The following is a 15,694-nucleotide window of genomic DNA, read 5'->3' as shown; positions in this document are numbered from 1 at the left end:
GTGTTTGTAGGTCCCCAATATCTTTATTTATGAGGTCCATGATAATCCTTTCCATAGCTTTGCAGACCAAGCTAGTCAGGCTTATGGGGCGATAGTTTCCAGGATCCATTGAGGCACCACCTTTATGGAGAGGGACCACTGTTGCTGTACGCCACTCTTTGGGCACATATCCTGTAGTAAGGCTGAGATTGAACAGTAGTTTTATGTTTGGGTTTAGCTCTTCTTTGAGTTCATGTAGCAGCCGGACACCATCTGGTCCCATTGATGCTGTGTTTTTTGCTTTGGAGAAGGCGGCTCTTACCTGAGCATCTGAGATGTCAGGGGGGCAGCACTCTGCTGGGATAGATATTTGGCCTTTTGGTGGGGAGGGAGAAGTTTGCTGAACCTGTCAGCTAGGATGTTGGCAATGTCTGTGGGTTTGGTGTATTTTTTGTCATTTTGGACTAATTCTGAGCATATCTGGGAGTTACCACCCAGGTTCCTAACATAACTAAAGAAAGCCTTGTGATTATCCTTAGTGTCCTGTGCAATTTTTCTCTCGAAGCTGGCCTTAGACAATTTTATGTGTGCCCGTAGTTTTTTGCTAATACTGATCAGTGATGCCTTCCCTTTTTGGGATTTTGCTTTATCATTTAGTAGCTTCCTCCTTCTATTGTATAGTTTGTTTATGGCTGGGGTCCACCAGACAGGACGTCTGCCTTTGGAGGATTGGTTCTTGGTTTTATTTGGGATCGCATGATCCATGCATTCCTGAAGGTGTCCATAGAATGCGTTTATAAAGGATTCTGCGGTCTGGGCCATATTTTCCACAGGCCCGGGGGCTTTGAAGGATTCCACCTCAGTTTTGAGGAGTGTAAAATTTGCTTTAGAGAAGTTTTTCACTGTGGTTTTCTGGGCAGGGGGTGGGGTCGGGATGTGAATATCCAGTGAGATTAGTTTATGGTCTGATCTTACCAGTGAGGGATACACTTTTGGTCTGGAGCATAGAGTCCCCATGTTGGTGATGATCAAGTCCAGTATGTTTTCCCCTCTTGTGGGAGTGGTAACAAATTGTTCCATAGCATTTGAGTTTATAAATTCTAGGAACCTTTGGGCTAGGGTGTTGGAGCTAGAGTAATGCTCCCAGTCTATGTTTGGGTAGTTGAAGTCGCCCAATATAATGGTGTTTGGAGAGACCTTCATATTTTCCAGTGTTCTCAGGAAGGCCGAGTGGGGTTCCTGGGTTTGGGAGGGTGGTCTGTAGCAGGCTATAAACTGGAAGGCAGTTTTACCCACTGTTAGTTGCACATGGATAGTCTCTGATGCTTCGTGCTTTGCCACCAACCTGGAGGTGTGGGTATCTTTGATGAATATCGATACTCCCCCTCCTTTTGTGGTTCGGTCCAAGTTTTGGGGCTGAAAAGCATGGTATGAGGTATAACCTGGTAGTTCTGGGGTGCTCTCGGGAGCCCTGAACCAGGTTTCTGTTACTGCACAGATATCGATGTTCTCCATGCTAAGGAGAGTTTCGAGTGCATGCATCTTGAGGTTTAGACTTCTGGCATTGAGCAGCATTACTCTTAGTTTCTTATCCCTTATGATACCTATGGAGGTGGGTTTGACTTTTGAGCCTTGCCTAAAAAAGGCACTATGGGGGTAGCAAGAGCCTTTGCCAATATCCGAAAGCCCAGGGGTGACAGGTGCAAGCCGTCCCTAACGAAGCATCGTGGCTTGTCGAGCATATCATCCCAAGCTGACAGGCATTGGATCCCCTTTGAATGACACCAGTACTTAAGCCAATTGTTGAAATTGATCATCTTGTCTTCATATTGTGGCATCATTCTTGGTGAGGGTAAGATGCTACTCAAGGTCAGGGTCATACCGGCCTGGGCTACTTGCTCAGAGAGCTCCTTTATGTCTCTTTTCATGTAGTCCAGGGAGGTACGTCTCAAGTCATTCACACCAGCATGGACAATGACTGAGTCATATTTGTACTTGCCTTGGAGTGACCTGAGTGCTTGTGTTATGTGGCGGATCCTAGCACCCGACAGGCTGCTCACCATGACCCTCGCCTTGTTCAGCCTGGTGAGCGGGACGTCAGTGTGCCTGACGATAGAGTCACCTATTACAAGTGTATCAGGTGTGTTGTTTAGTCTTAAGGGCTGTGACTGTTTGGCACACTGGCTTTGTGAGATATGTGTTGCACATGTTTTGTTTTGGGGTAGCGGCTGCTTGGGTGTCTGCTTTGGAGGTCTCTGCTGCTTCGGCAGATCTTTATTTAGAGCCTCCAGTATGTTTTGTGTGATTATGTGTTTGGTTTGCTGTCGTGGTAGGTCTATGTGAGACTGGAATTGTAGTGAGTATGGTTTCCTTCTCCTCCTGACTGGTTATGCCAGTACTGAGTTGAGAGAGCTTAGCCTCCAGTTTGGCTATATGGTTGCATCTCTCACATGTGTTGGAATTTGTTGGGAGGAGGAGAGGGTTGTCTGTGTACATGAGGCAGTTGTAACATTGCCTCAAGATTCCCAGATTCACCAGCTGGACCGGAGAGGTGATTGACAACTGACCTTTGGACATGCTAGAATAATATTGGGAATTCCTTAATAATTGAAAACCAGGGCCAGTGGGGAGTGAGGGTGTAGTTCTTTTAATTTTTAGTGCTGATTTATATAATTGCTTTAGTGAGCAAGTGCCAGGTAACTTAAGTGCAATGTGTTACAGGTAACTTAAATGCAAAAACGACAAACAGTAACTTTCTTTCAAGTGAAACAAGGAAATAAGTACAGTAAGCAATGCAGATATCACTAGTGAGCCACAGAAGCGCTGAGAAGCCGCGTATTAGGTGGAATTAGCGTTCCAGGGAAATAACAAGCAAACAAACAACAAGCATATAAACAAAGCTATATTCAGCAGGCCTGGATCTAGTCTATGCTACAGCAAACAAGGTGTACCAATTTCCGTAAGATACAGTTCAAATATTCAGGCACTATAAACCTTTAATTACAGGACACAAAGGTATGACAACCCAGATAAGCTTTCCGTGTGTACTATAACCTTAATCTTGAGAAATGTAATCTGTGATGAATACAGGGACCACACAAAACAGTGTATGCAAGCAATGTGGACATACACCATACTTTGCTGTACAGGCCCAGGGCTTTAATTAGTACTACAGTACACACAGGATTTGCATTCAACATTGGTACCAATCAATAATCATAGATGTAGTGCTTTAGCCTCCAATGACACACCCTAGTTAAAACCAAGAGACTTAATCACACTGTGTGCAATAGCACTTGTTCTGCCTAGCAACAGAATACACAGCTTTTGCTAGTATCAAAGCAAGGACCCATAATACCATAACATAAACAGTTTCCCCACTAAGCTATTCCACAGATACATATCTTTGACGTATTCACAAACATATTGACCATCACAGTTAGTCAACAGTACAGAAAATCTATTGCAACAAGTTGATGTAGGTGTGTATGAGTACATATAAACATATATATATATATATATATATATATATATATATATATATATATATATATATATACATCCATTTGTCTACATATACATATATATGTAGGCACATATACATTTCACCTTTCATAGTGAGAATATCAATTATACAAAGGATGTAAGGTGTACAGTAATGTAATAAAATCGCACAGTCTTGGGATAAATGCATTGAAGGTGTTCACAGCCCATGTAGCTTTAGAAGGCCTTACTGGCTTCAGCATTGCAAACTGAACAAATCACCCACAGTGTTTAACCACAACATGTCATATACCAGCACTGTATGCTGTCTTGTTTGCCACACACTAAAACCTACATACAAATATGCGCATACTAACCTTCCCCAACGTATATATCTCCCCCCTTTGCAACCAGTTGCAATATGTCCCCTGCTCTATGCACCTATACAGATGTGAATATATATGACACATATATATTTCTCCGTATGTGTGTGGCATACACACACATGGTCCACACTGTTGTAAGTCCCTGGACCTAACAGCTGAGCTGTTGGGCCTTGCTGCAACACAAACAAGTGTCACATATGAACATAGACTAACATTAGGGGGGTATATATGGCAACAGATGCTAGATAAGTATACTAGACTACTACAGCAGTTGTCAATGCTAAGCTACACTTTAATATGACTATCATGCATGTGTTGTTCTGTCACACCCATGTTTATATAATGTCAGTGCTAATCCCCCCAACAGCCATTGGCCACACTACTGTACAGAACACAGATAACATGGATCAGATCTTTGACATTTATTGCTGAGCTACACATTTCACAGGTATGTCCCACTGCCCACAGGTACACACAGTATTGTCCATAGCAGTAGTTAAGCAGAACATCTGTGCATAAAGAAGTACTGCTGCCACATATGAATGTTTCACATTATGTAGACTATTCTTCAATAACATCTACATGCCTGTAAATACATATGTGTCACATACATTTCCTTTGTATAATTTGGTAATATTTATTTTTCCTTTTATCTGTCTCTCTCTCTCTCTCTGTCTCTCTCTCTCTGTCAGTCACTGCAACGGAGTGATTGAGTTTGTTGGCAGAGATTGCAGCCTGCTTTTGTAGGAATTTGCACATGAGCATGTGATGGCCTCTGCACCAATTAGTGGCCACCATTTGCTAATTGCATGCAGCCTGTTGTGTAGTAATTGCAGTAATCACTGTTATAGCAACCCAGTACTATAAATTGCTGACTCATGTAGGTGTGGCCCTTTCAGCTTTCCAAGATGGAGATCATCCTTGTTTGGTGTGGACATCATTGTTTAAGACAGAAGGTTGGTATAGTTCTTATATCAGAAGCCAGGGGTATAGCCAGATATTTACATCTTGTACTCAGACCTAATATTGCTGCTTCCAGTACCCACTTGTCAGTGTAGAAATGTACTCACCCCTCAAAATGCTACCCCAAGATACATGGAAAGATGTACTTATTTTCAACTGTTACAATTAACTGCCATACAAAGCTAGTTATAGAGATGTATTCCTTTGGCACAAGAATTGTTTGTGAACTGTTATAATGTGAATATTCATTTACTCAGTTCTAAACAGTTTGTGCTTTTTTAGTGTTGACATTAGCACAAGCTGCTCAGAAAAACTGGACACATTTCAGTACTGTGAGTATGCTTACCTACATCCTTGGTAGACCCTGCACACTTAGGTATATTCTACATTTGGGTAGGGTTGCAGAAGTACAGAGAGGGTAAGTAGTATTGTGTGGATTTTATCTTGCTGGACTTACAGGGTTGCTGTGTACATGTTAGTTTATCAAGGCAAGTAGTCTGTCTGTGTAACTCCCAACTGTGGACCTATCCACATGATAGCCAGAGAATAGCTTGTTATTTTTTGTCTGTGCACCACACAGGTCTTTTCAGCAATAGAGCAATGGCATTCTTACAGTTGGTTGCTACCAGTACATGGCTACATCCATTTGTATTTCAGCGTTGTATTCCTACATAAGGGTTTGATTTTGTCTTTTGGCTTTTCCTGGTTAGGGGTCGCCACAGCGGAACTCCGGTCCGCTAATGATTGGCAGTTGATTTTTATGTACCGGATTGTCAGGCCTGACGCACAACCTTCAATGAAGGTACGCCCATTCACGCATGTCTCCACGCAGAATACGCTCTAGCTGAGAATTGAACCGGACAGCGTCTTACTGTGAGGCGACAATGCTACCGCAGCACCACCACCGCATACTGCTTCCAAAACTCCTTCCAAAGCTATTTGCACAGTGTGTAACAGCAGAAAGGCTAATATGCCTCTGTGTTTCTGCCTCTGCCAGACCTCTCAACCAATCAGGTACATATTTGAACAGACTCAAGGAAAAGTCAAGAAAAAGTCAGGGACAATCAGGGACACCTTTAAAATATTAGTGCCATTAAGTTGAAACATTGAGAGAATCAGAGCATATGAATTAATACACCTTTTCTGAAGTAAAAGAAATGTCTAACTCTTAATTATTGTCATTATTCATTAAGTGTAATTCACCACCTTTCTGGCCAAAGTCAGTAGTTTTAGGAGGGATTCAGAGGGACAGAGCTAAAATTTGTGTCAAAATCAGGGACATCCCTGAAAATTAGGGACAGTTGGGAGGTATGGCCTCTGCCCTAAACATGATATGCCAGTGTTTGTCCTGCTATGATACTGTGTGGGGTTGTAAAGTGATGGTGTAACATTATTTCCTGCTAGAATGGCTGCTTCTCTTATCACAATCATGTAATCTAATCAAGTAATCCCACAATAACTGTTGGTCAACATCCACAGAACAAGTTGTGTGGTATGGTATTCCTAATTTTCCTTTGCATTCACTCATTCTGATGCATGATGTAATTATTTAAGCACCAACTTGATGTATATCTACTGTAGCTTAGTGGTACTTCATGTTGTGTAGTGTGTGCAACGTCCGGGGTTCGAGACTTACAGAGGTGTTTTATTTTGCTCCTGAGCAGAACAAGGGCCCTCACATATAGAGTGACTAAGGCACTTTTAAGCAGTTGTAAGCGGGTTTGCGCATTACTGCGCATTGCTTTCCCAAGTGCAAACAAGCGCAAACCCGCACAAACCCGCTAACTACTGCTTAATAGTGCTTACTCCCGCTCACCCCCCGCTAATTTTTTTGAAAGAAAAGAAAAATGGGGAGATAGGAAAATGGTGAAAAAGGGGCACAAAGAGGGAAAGACAGTATGGAAAATAGCTCGGGATGTGCAGGACGGGTGTAGGGAAGGTCCATAGCTGACCATTTCTTCAACAGCAACAGCTGTGCATATGCAATAAATTTGGAGGTAGATATGAACCATTAAACCCCTGAGAGAGGGGTGAGGCCAACAAAGTATGTTGTTATGCCAATTAAATAACATTTCATGTGTCCAGTGGTCATGTGTGCAAAATGGGCAGCTATGTATGGGGCGTAATTTTTTTTTTGGGAGTAGATTGCCTTTTTTTTTCAGATGAGAGTGGAATGTGGGGTAGGGGAAGTAGGTATATTTGGGGAGGTAGGATGGGGAGGTAAACAGACAAGACAAACAAGACGCATACAGGGGCAGTATATGACACATGTGGTGGGTGAACACCTTTGACGGGGAGGGATGTTTGGAAATCACAAGCCCCTGAGCCCCCAAATGGAAATCGTGGGACTGAGGTCCCCACCCATGGGCAGTCACCACTGCACCTTCACGGCCCAGACGGTGGCTGTGCTGGGGGCTGTGTAGGAGGGGCATGCTGACCCAGGAGTTGTGCCACTCGGGCCTCAAGCTGGCATAGAGGCTCTGCAACAGAACGTTCAATCTCTCTACATACCACAGCCCGGACCGTTCGAAGGGTGATAGGTTCCCATCCGCCCACACTTGCACGGGGGGGCTGAGCCCCATCCCCTGCAGAGCTTCCACCCAAAGGTGGCACAGGGCCAATGGAGGAGGAGGTCCCAGGCTGGGCACCTGATCTGCTGGTGCCAGGTGCCATGGCCAGCTAAGGTGGGATATGTGGGTCCGCTGGGACCAGCCTTCCCATACGAACTATGTTTTGGAGAGTTTAATAAAGATATGGGTTAGTAACAGTCAACAGCATTCCCAATTAGTTATAACAGCATGCAGAAGTATTCTCATTAAACCAACACACCATAATTTCAACAGTTGAAAAGCAAGCATAACACATGCATATATAGAACATTAGTGGACATTACAACAGCATGCAGGTTGAATTGATGGCAACAGGCCACCAATATTGTGGTATTTTAACAGGGCACATGCATAGAAATAAATGCAAATATTTATAAACCAATAGGACATATGTCCCAACAAATGTCTTGAGATTAGACATACCGATTGAGGTGTGGAATTGCATTTTTATGCACATATAGTAGGGTGGGAAAAGATAGCTCAATTAACAACTTATATATCCTTCTAGTTTTCACTACATTCATATTAACTGCAGTTATATGTCCTTTACATGTATTATTACACTACCAATGTCCTTATATTGTGCAATTGGATTTTTCTAGATCATTATATACATGAGCTGTATCTTACATACAAACTGTCCAAGATGCAGATGTTACTGCAACATATTTTGAGAGTTGCTCACACACACACACTACTGCTAAGATGGTACACTGACAGATCTACTTTCATATAATTATCTGGATATGTTCAGGTGAAAGTATCAATTATATGTTAACAGCTCCCTACATTTCTGGCAGCACACTGACATTTCTGGGGAACACAGTACCAAGCTACTCATGTGCCAGATTAACCGGTACATGCTGGCCATAAACCAACAGTTGAGGGCTGTACATATGCATACAAGATACTGGCACTCCCTTCATCCATGTTATATGGGCCTACCCAAGTGTGGGTTGACACTGCTTAATACAACACTACTATTTGTAGAATGCAACAGTACAACAACATATCAAAGAAAATGACACAGACGCACTCCATGAATCATACATTTACTAAAGGATTATTACACCTTTATTTATTGGGTTAAAATACCTTTTGAAGGCTCTCTCATTTATTTTATATAACAGTACATGCAGAATAATTACTAAAACCAAAAATAGAATCGCTCCGGAGAACCAGATGAAGGTACAGACCGGCAACCAAGCACAGTGAATTCCAAGGCAGTTTATTGATAAGTTCCAAACGCTGGTGTACAAAAATACGTTTTCGAAAATCTTTTTCAAGGCAAAAACAACGTTCACAATTCACTTCCACTTAAATACAAATTAAAAATCTTGCATAAACCAATAAAATCATGAACCCAATTACCTGTTTAAATTGATAATTAAAGTAAAAAACACACACATATAAAAGAACCAGGGGAAACAAAGGTCTTTCTCTTAATATAAAAACTCATTCAAAAACCATTTTGTATATATACAAATTAATAATCAATTCTGTATTGTATGTACCATAATTAAAACATTAATATAATTCATTTTTTAAGTTAATTATTTCTGATATATATAATAAAAAATAATAATACTACTGACATCTAGTGGTAGTATATGGTTTTGCACTTCTTAGCTTTAAACTGGCAAACACTGATGTGCAAAAATACATTTTCTAAAATCTTTTCCTAGGCAAAAACAACGTTCAAAATCAATTCCATTTAAATCAAATTTAAAATCTTGCATAAACCAATAATATCATGAACCCGTAGTTGTAAAAATTTATTATTATAAATGTATTTATATATATAAAAATAAATTAATTCTAATATGTGAAGTAAAATGATGTTTATGACATCTAGTGGCAGTTTATAATTTTGCACTTCTTAACTTTAAAACAGGCATTAAAGAAATTGTATCATTTAGACCAGGAAATCTGGTGGCTTCTAATATAATCTGCCAATACAGCTCTCTGTATTCTAACCTGGTCTCCCACATACCTCCCCTGATTTCTTTGGGAACCACTTCAATGACAAAAAAATGAAAGGAGGCTGTTGGACATAAAAGAGTATGTCTGAAAAGTGCATTGTTAATAGTTTCCTTTTTTATTTCATAATGGTGCTCATACATCCTAGTTTTTAGTTTCCTCTCAGTTTTACCAACGTAAAAGGAACCACAGGGGGAACACACAGCAATATAGACTACACCATAGCTGTTACAGTTGGAAAATGTGTTGCTCCTAATGTGTCTATTCCTACTGGGAATAAAAATGCTGGAACAATTTTCAACGTGAGGGCATTGGGAGCATGAACCACATTTGTAAGTTCCCTTTCTTCTAGATGAATGATCAGATCTAGGGCCACCAAATTCAAAAAGTCTTTTGAAGTTAGTGTCCCTCCTGTATATGAACTTCAAAGGTGGGTTTTGAATTTGTTTTAGTTCAGTGAACTGGAGAAAACGTTCCCATTCTCTCTTAATTACTTCCCTGATATTGCGTGAGTCCCCGGTATAATCCATAATATAGGCCCCTTCGTAAAAAGTGTTGGAGGGTAAATCATTATTAGGGGATATTCAATGTTTCATCCTGTCCTAAAATAGGTGCAAACCTCCCTTTCCTACCCTGAACCACCTCATCTATGGTATCTTGAGTGAGTTTATCTGGATAATCTCTGTCTCGAAACATCTGAGCCACAAATTCTATTTCCTTAACAAAGTCATCTTCTTCAGATGTCATTCGACTTATTCTCACTAACTGTCCCTTGACCAAGTTCTTTTTTTGAAAGAATGGATGACCACTGTTATAATGTAGATATGAATTTGAAAAAGTTTTTTTTCGCTATACCTTAGAAGAAAAATGGTGGTCCAATTTGGCCAAGGAAATGTCCAAATATATTAGTTCACTATGATTAAAGGAATATGTGAAATCAAGAAAATCAGTTGTCCCTTTAAGATATGTAAGGAATTCTAAAAATCTTTCATGGGACTCATGCCAAAAAATAACAATGTCATCCAGAAAGCGTTTATAAAAACACCAACAGTGGGAAAATTCACAGTTGGTAACAAATAGTTTCTCCCACCAAGATAAAACAATGTTTGCATAAGTAGGGGCACATTTTGCCCCCATAGCTACCCCTCTCTCCTGTTTAAAAAATTCACCCTCAAAAAAACATAAAATTATTTTTGAGTACTATTTCCATAAGAATTAAACAGGTATTAAAATCATCGAAACCAAAATTACCAAAATCTCTCATACTTTCCTCCATCCATAATAAACCTGTTTCGTGTGGAATAGAACCAAAAAGGTCAACTATATCTAAAGTAACAAATAATAGGTTGGGATGGAAAAGTTCAGGTTTAATATGTCTTAAAAAATCCCAGGAGTCCTTAAGAGTAGTAATCCCGTGATTGGAGAGGGCTTTCAATTTTACATCTAGATATTTAGCTAGGGGGGCTGTCATAGACCCCTCCGAAGAAACAATGAGTCTTAAAGGTGGGTCGGAAGAATCCTTGTGGACCTTCGGAATACCAAAGACTGAGGGAGTCCTGGGATGTCTATTATACAAAAAGTTATAGGTGTCCAAATCTATGGATTCTTCCATTAACAGGTCATTTAAAAGTAAACCAATTTTGGTTTGAGCAATATTGACCTCATTAATAGAGGCCCTGGAGTACTTGGAATTATCCATTAACATGTCTTTCATTTTTGATTCATATAATATATAATCCATTAAAACTGTACCCCCTCCTTTGTCAGGTTGCATAATTCTTAAGGATGTGTTATTACTAAGTTGATTCAAAAGCAATTTCTCATCCTTGGAAAGGTTGGAAAATATCTTGTGTGTGTTAATGGTTTTCCTAATCTCCCTTTCCATAATGATTTCTAAATTTTTGAGCTGTGGATGAAGGGGTGGATTAAAGGTACTTTTTTTCTTCAAAATAGAATGACTATGTACAAGTGGTGGGTCTGCCAACACCAAGGCCAAATTCCTTTTTCGTAGAAATAATTTCAAATCTATAATAGACTGAGGAATGTTCCCTTTTCTAATGGGTATATATTTAAAACCCTTTGAAAACAATTTAAAATGTTCCGAGTTAATGGATTCGGAACTATAATTGAAAATCCTATAATTATTGTATTCAAAAATGTTACCATGTTGTTGAATTCCTGAATTAAAAACTAGTATCTGGGGTTCCCCCTGTGGTGATAGGGTAGGTTGTAGTAAGCCGGTTTCTGGTTCCGAATCCTGTTGGATCTCCGTGGAAGGGGTGGAAAATCCAAAGGGTCTAAGTGGTGGGATTCATTAAAAACTTCATTGTTATCGTCACCCACCGGGTTTGTGTTGGTGGTGGATTTGTAATTGTTTTTATTATTAAACATTTCGGTTGTATATGGATAAAAAGGTCTTGGTTTTGGATAAGCAGTACCATTGTGGTATTCCTTTATGTCCCTTTCTAATTTTCCTTGCTTTCTAATCATATTATTTTTACAGTCCAAGTCAATCTGTTTAAATATGTTAAAATAATGTACTTTCTCAGACTCCACACTAAACAAAAGATCATCCATAATGGCAGAATTAATAGATTCCATTTTTTCCAACAATAAGTTTCTAATTCGTTCATTTTCCACAATAAGAGCCCTAACAGTATCTAAGCCACATTTGTCAAAAATTTTTAAGAGTTCAGAATGAAATACAGAACCAATTTCTACCCGGTTGGGAAATTTACAAACCCTCAAACCCTTGGGAACAACATTTTTACTTATACATTCTTTAAGGAAAGTATTATCACAACCTAATCTTTTGAATTTATCCATGTAAAAATACAAAGCGTCCAAACTTTCCCTATAGGTTTGAATGTTTTTTTCTTGATTAACCACCTCTTGATGGTTAAAGTGTAAAGAATAATCCTGCCCAATGAAACCATCATAATTAACTAAGTAATTGTCAGTAAAGTCACCTTGTACTGGTGGAGGGTCCACAGTTCTGTCATCCAAACAGCGCGAATTACCAGGACCCTCATGGGCTTCATGAACAGTGTTGTTGGAGCGTAAAATGCGAGGAAAATCCTCATAATTTTGCGTATTAGGGTTTGAAATGGCTAAAAAGCCCTCCTTGGATTTAATTTGATTGGTATTTCCTTCGGTGTTGAGATGAGTAGTACAGCGTTTCACTCAGGAACAAACGCTCCGACTGGAAGCCATAGTTACTATAGACTGACAAGCTGGAGTGAGCAGTTCTACCAGTTGAGATAACTGGCCAATCATCTTTCGAAGCTCACCCTTCTCCCCGCCTCGAAGCTCAGTCTCAGTCTCGGTCTCAGCCCCTGAGAACTCCGCCATCACAATAACCAAAAAAACCAAGATGATGGATAAAAGCGAAAAAATAGAACCAAAACCAAAAATAGAATCGCTCCGGAGAACCAGATGAAGGTACAGACCGGCAACCAAGCACAGTGAATTCCAAGGCAGTTTATTGATAAGTTCCAAACGCTGGTGTACAAAAATACGTTTTCGAAAATCTTTTTCAAGGCAAAAACAACGTTCACAATTCACTTCCACTTAAATACAAATTAAAAATCTTGCATAAACCAATAAAATCATGAACCCAATTACCTGTTTAAATTGATAATTAAAGTAAAAAACACACACATATAAAAGAACCAGGGGAAACAAAGGTCTTTCTCTTAATATAAAAATTCATTCAAAAACCATTTTGTATATATACAAATTAATAATCAATTCTGTATTGTATGTACCATAATTAAAACATTAATATAATTCATTTTTTAAGTTAATTATTTCTGATATATATGATAAAAAATAATAATATTAGTGACATCTAGTGGTAGTTTATGGTTGGTTTCTGGCAGCACACTGACATTTCTGGGGACACAATAACAAGCTACTCATGTGCCAGATTAACCTGTACATGCTGGCCATAAACCAACAGTTGAGGGCTGTACATATGAATACAAGCTACTGGCACTCCCTTCATCCACGTTACATGGGCCTACCCAAGTGTGGGTTGACACTGCTTAATACAACACTACTATTTGTAGAATGCAACAGTACAACAACATATCAAAGAAAATGACACAGATGCACTCCATGCATCATACATTTATTAAATGATTATTACACCTTTATTTATTGTGTTAAAATACTTTTTGAAGGCTCTCTCATTTATTTTATATAACAGTACATGCAGAATAATTACTAACCTGCCTCATGATGCAGCCTTTGCAGCCTATCTTCATGGGCTTGCAGGTTCATAGCCCAGACACCTGCAGCTGTGAAGCAAATGCAATGATATTGAGACATACCTATCCATAGTATAGACAAATATAGTAATTCTTAACTACTTAATCCAATGGCTACTTACTCAGTACTGGGGCATTAGGCATCGTACAGGATTCATGGATCCAATGGTCCAGTTAATCCTCCCTACATCGTTTCAGGTCAGAATAATGGTGCCTGACCTACTCACCAGTCCGAGGAACACCAGTGGCACTGGTGAGATCACGGGCAAGACTGTTCCAGGCCTCCATTTTATATTGGGTACCCTGGTACTGGCCCCGCAGGAGTCTTTCCTCATGATTGTGGACAAGGAGCCAAACCAGTACTTTGGACTCCTGAATGCCCCAGCGTTGCATTCTAAATTGAGTGCCTTCTCCAACACCAGCCATGCTGACTGCAGAAGGAAGCTACAACCAGTTATAGCAAGTATTCCTGCCTGTGGTGCTTAAATATGCCTCATTTCCCACACTTATTTGTGATTGGCCAGTTTTGGAAAAACTCAGCTGTAGGCACGCCTGCTTAGCTGATGTTGGCAATGTTTAAAATTCCTTTGATAGATATGTGTCTGTTGAAAGTGCATGTTTGTGAAATGCTGTCATGGTTTAGTGGTTAAGTACTGTGACTATAGTGCACAGTATCCTGAGTTTGAGCCCTGTGACTGCTTTCTATTTTTCTGCTGTGCAGACCTGACTGGTTAAGGTACAGTAAAGAAGGTGTGAGCATGTTTAACCGACTTTGCTCAACGTTGCCCGACTTTGCCCAACGTTGCTCAGCGTTGCTCAACGTTGCTCGACGTTGCTCGATGTTGCTTGATGTTGCCCGACGTTGCCTGATGTTGCACTGGTTAACACGGTGTGCAGCTATGTGCAAATATGTTGCGGTTGCACTGGTTAGCACGGTGCACAGCTACACGCAATTGTATTTAAATATGCTCAGTATTGGTAAAATGTGATAAGCAGTGCTTTATATTCCTTAAAATAGGGTACTCATGCCTCAGAATGCATAACCATTTCATCTTCATATATATATATATATATATATATATAATTTCTTCACTACTGCATTTAACATTTCAATGCTTTTTACAAAACTTATACATAAAAAATGTCAGGAAATATTTTTGTATACAGATTTCCCACAGAAAATGGAACGTGCAATAGTGAGACTCGAACCGGGAATGCCTCCTCTTTGTGCGAAGGCTCTAACTACTATGCTATTGCTATTTTGCTTAATTTGCATATTGTATGTTTCTTTCGGCTTTTCCCGGTTAGGGGTTGCCACAGCGGAACTCCGGTCCGCTAATGATTGGCAGTAGATTTTGACGTGCTGGCTTGCCGGACCTAACGCACAACCTTCAACGAAGGAATGCCCATTCACGTATGTCGCCACACAGAAGACGCTTTAACTGAGAATCGAATGGGCGTCTAACTGTGAGGCAACAACGCTACCGCAGCACCACCACCGCAGTATATTTTTCATATTATCCTCTTCTGGTGTCTAAGCTGCTAACTGTAGCTAAGCAATGGGCAAACCCACGCAAATACGGGCAGCTATATCGGAAGAAAAAAAAATTATTTTTATTTTTAGTTTTGTCAGTTGTTTAACATATGGGGGAGTGTAGTGTTATATTGTGCACATGTGAGTGGACTCGCTCATGTAACTCGAAATTGCGGCATTTCTTCATTGCAGGGGCGTGGATCTTTGGACTGCTCGGCAGTCCGACATGCCTCCTACACTCATCCATGCTCCGTGTAAGCTTTAGAGTTGAGGGAACGCGCCCTCATTAATATGCATGGTGCGCTGCCATCATACTCTTACACTGGCACTTCCGTGTAAGACTAATCTAGTCTTACAAAGAAGATTAGTAAATCTGAGGGAGTGTGTATACAGAGAAACAATTGTACGGGTATACTAATAATGGAGATAACTTTCAACTGAAATATACACATTTATTATATGGACATTAAGCACTCATTTAAAAGAACA

The sequence above is a fragment of the Protopterus annectens genome, chromosome 5.part1 (genome assembly GCF_019279795.1).
Source record: "Protopterus annectens isolate FY-2018-M chromosome 5.part1, PAN1.0, whole genome shotgun sequence".
In the NCBI taxonomy this organism is placed as follows: Eukaryota; Metazoa; Chordata; order Ceratodontiformes; family Protopteridae; genus Protopterus; species Protopterus annectens.
This window is presented reverse-complemented; position numbering follows the sequence as displayed.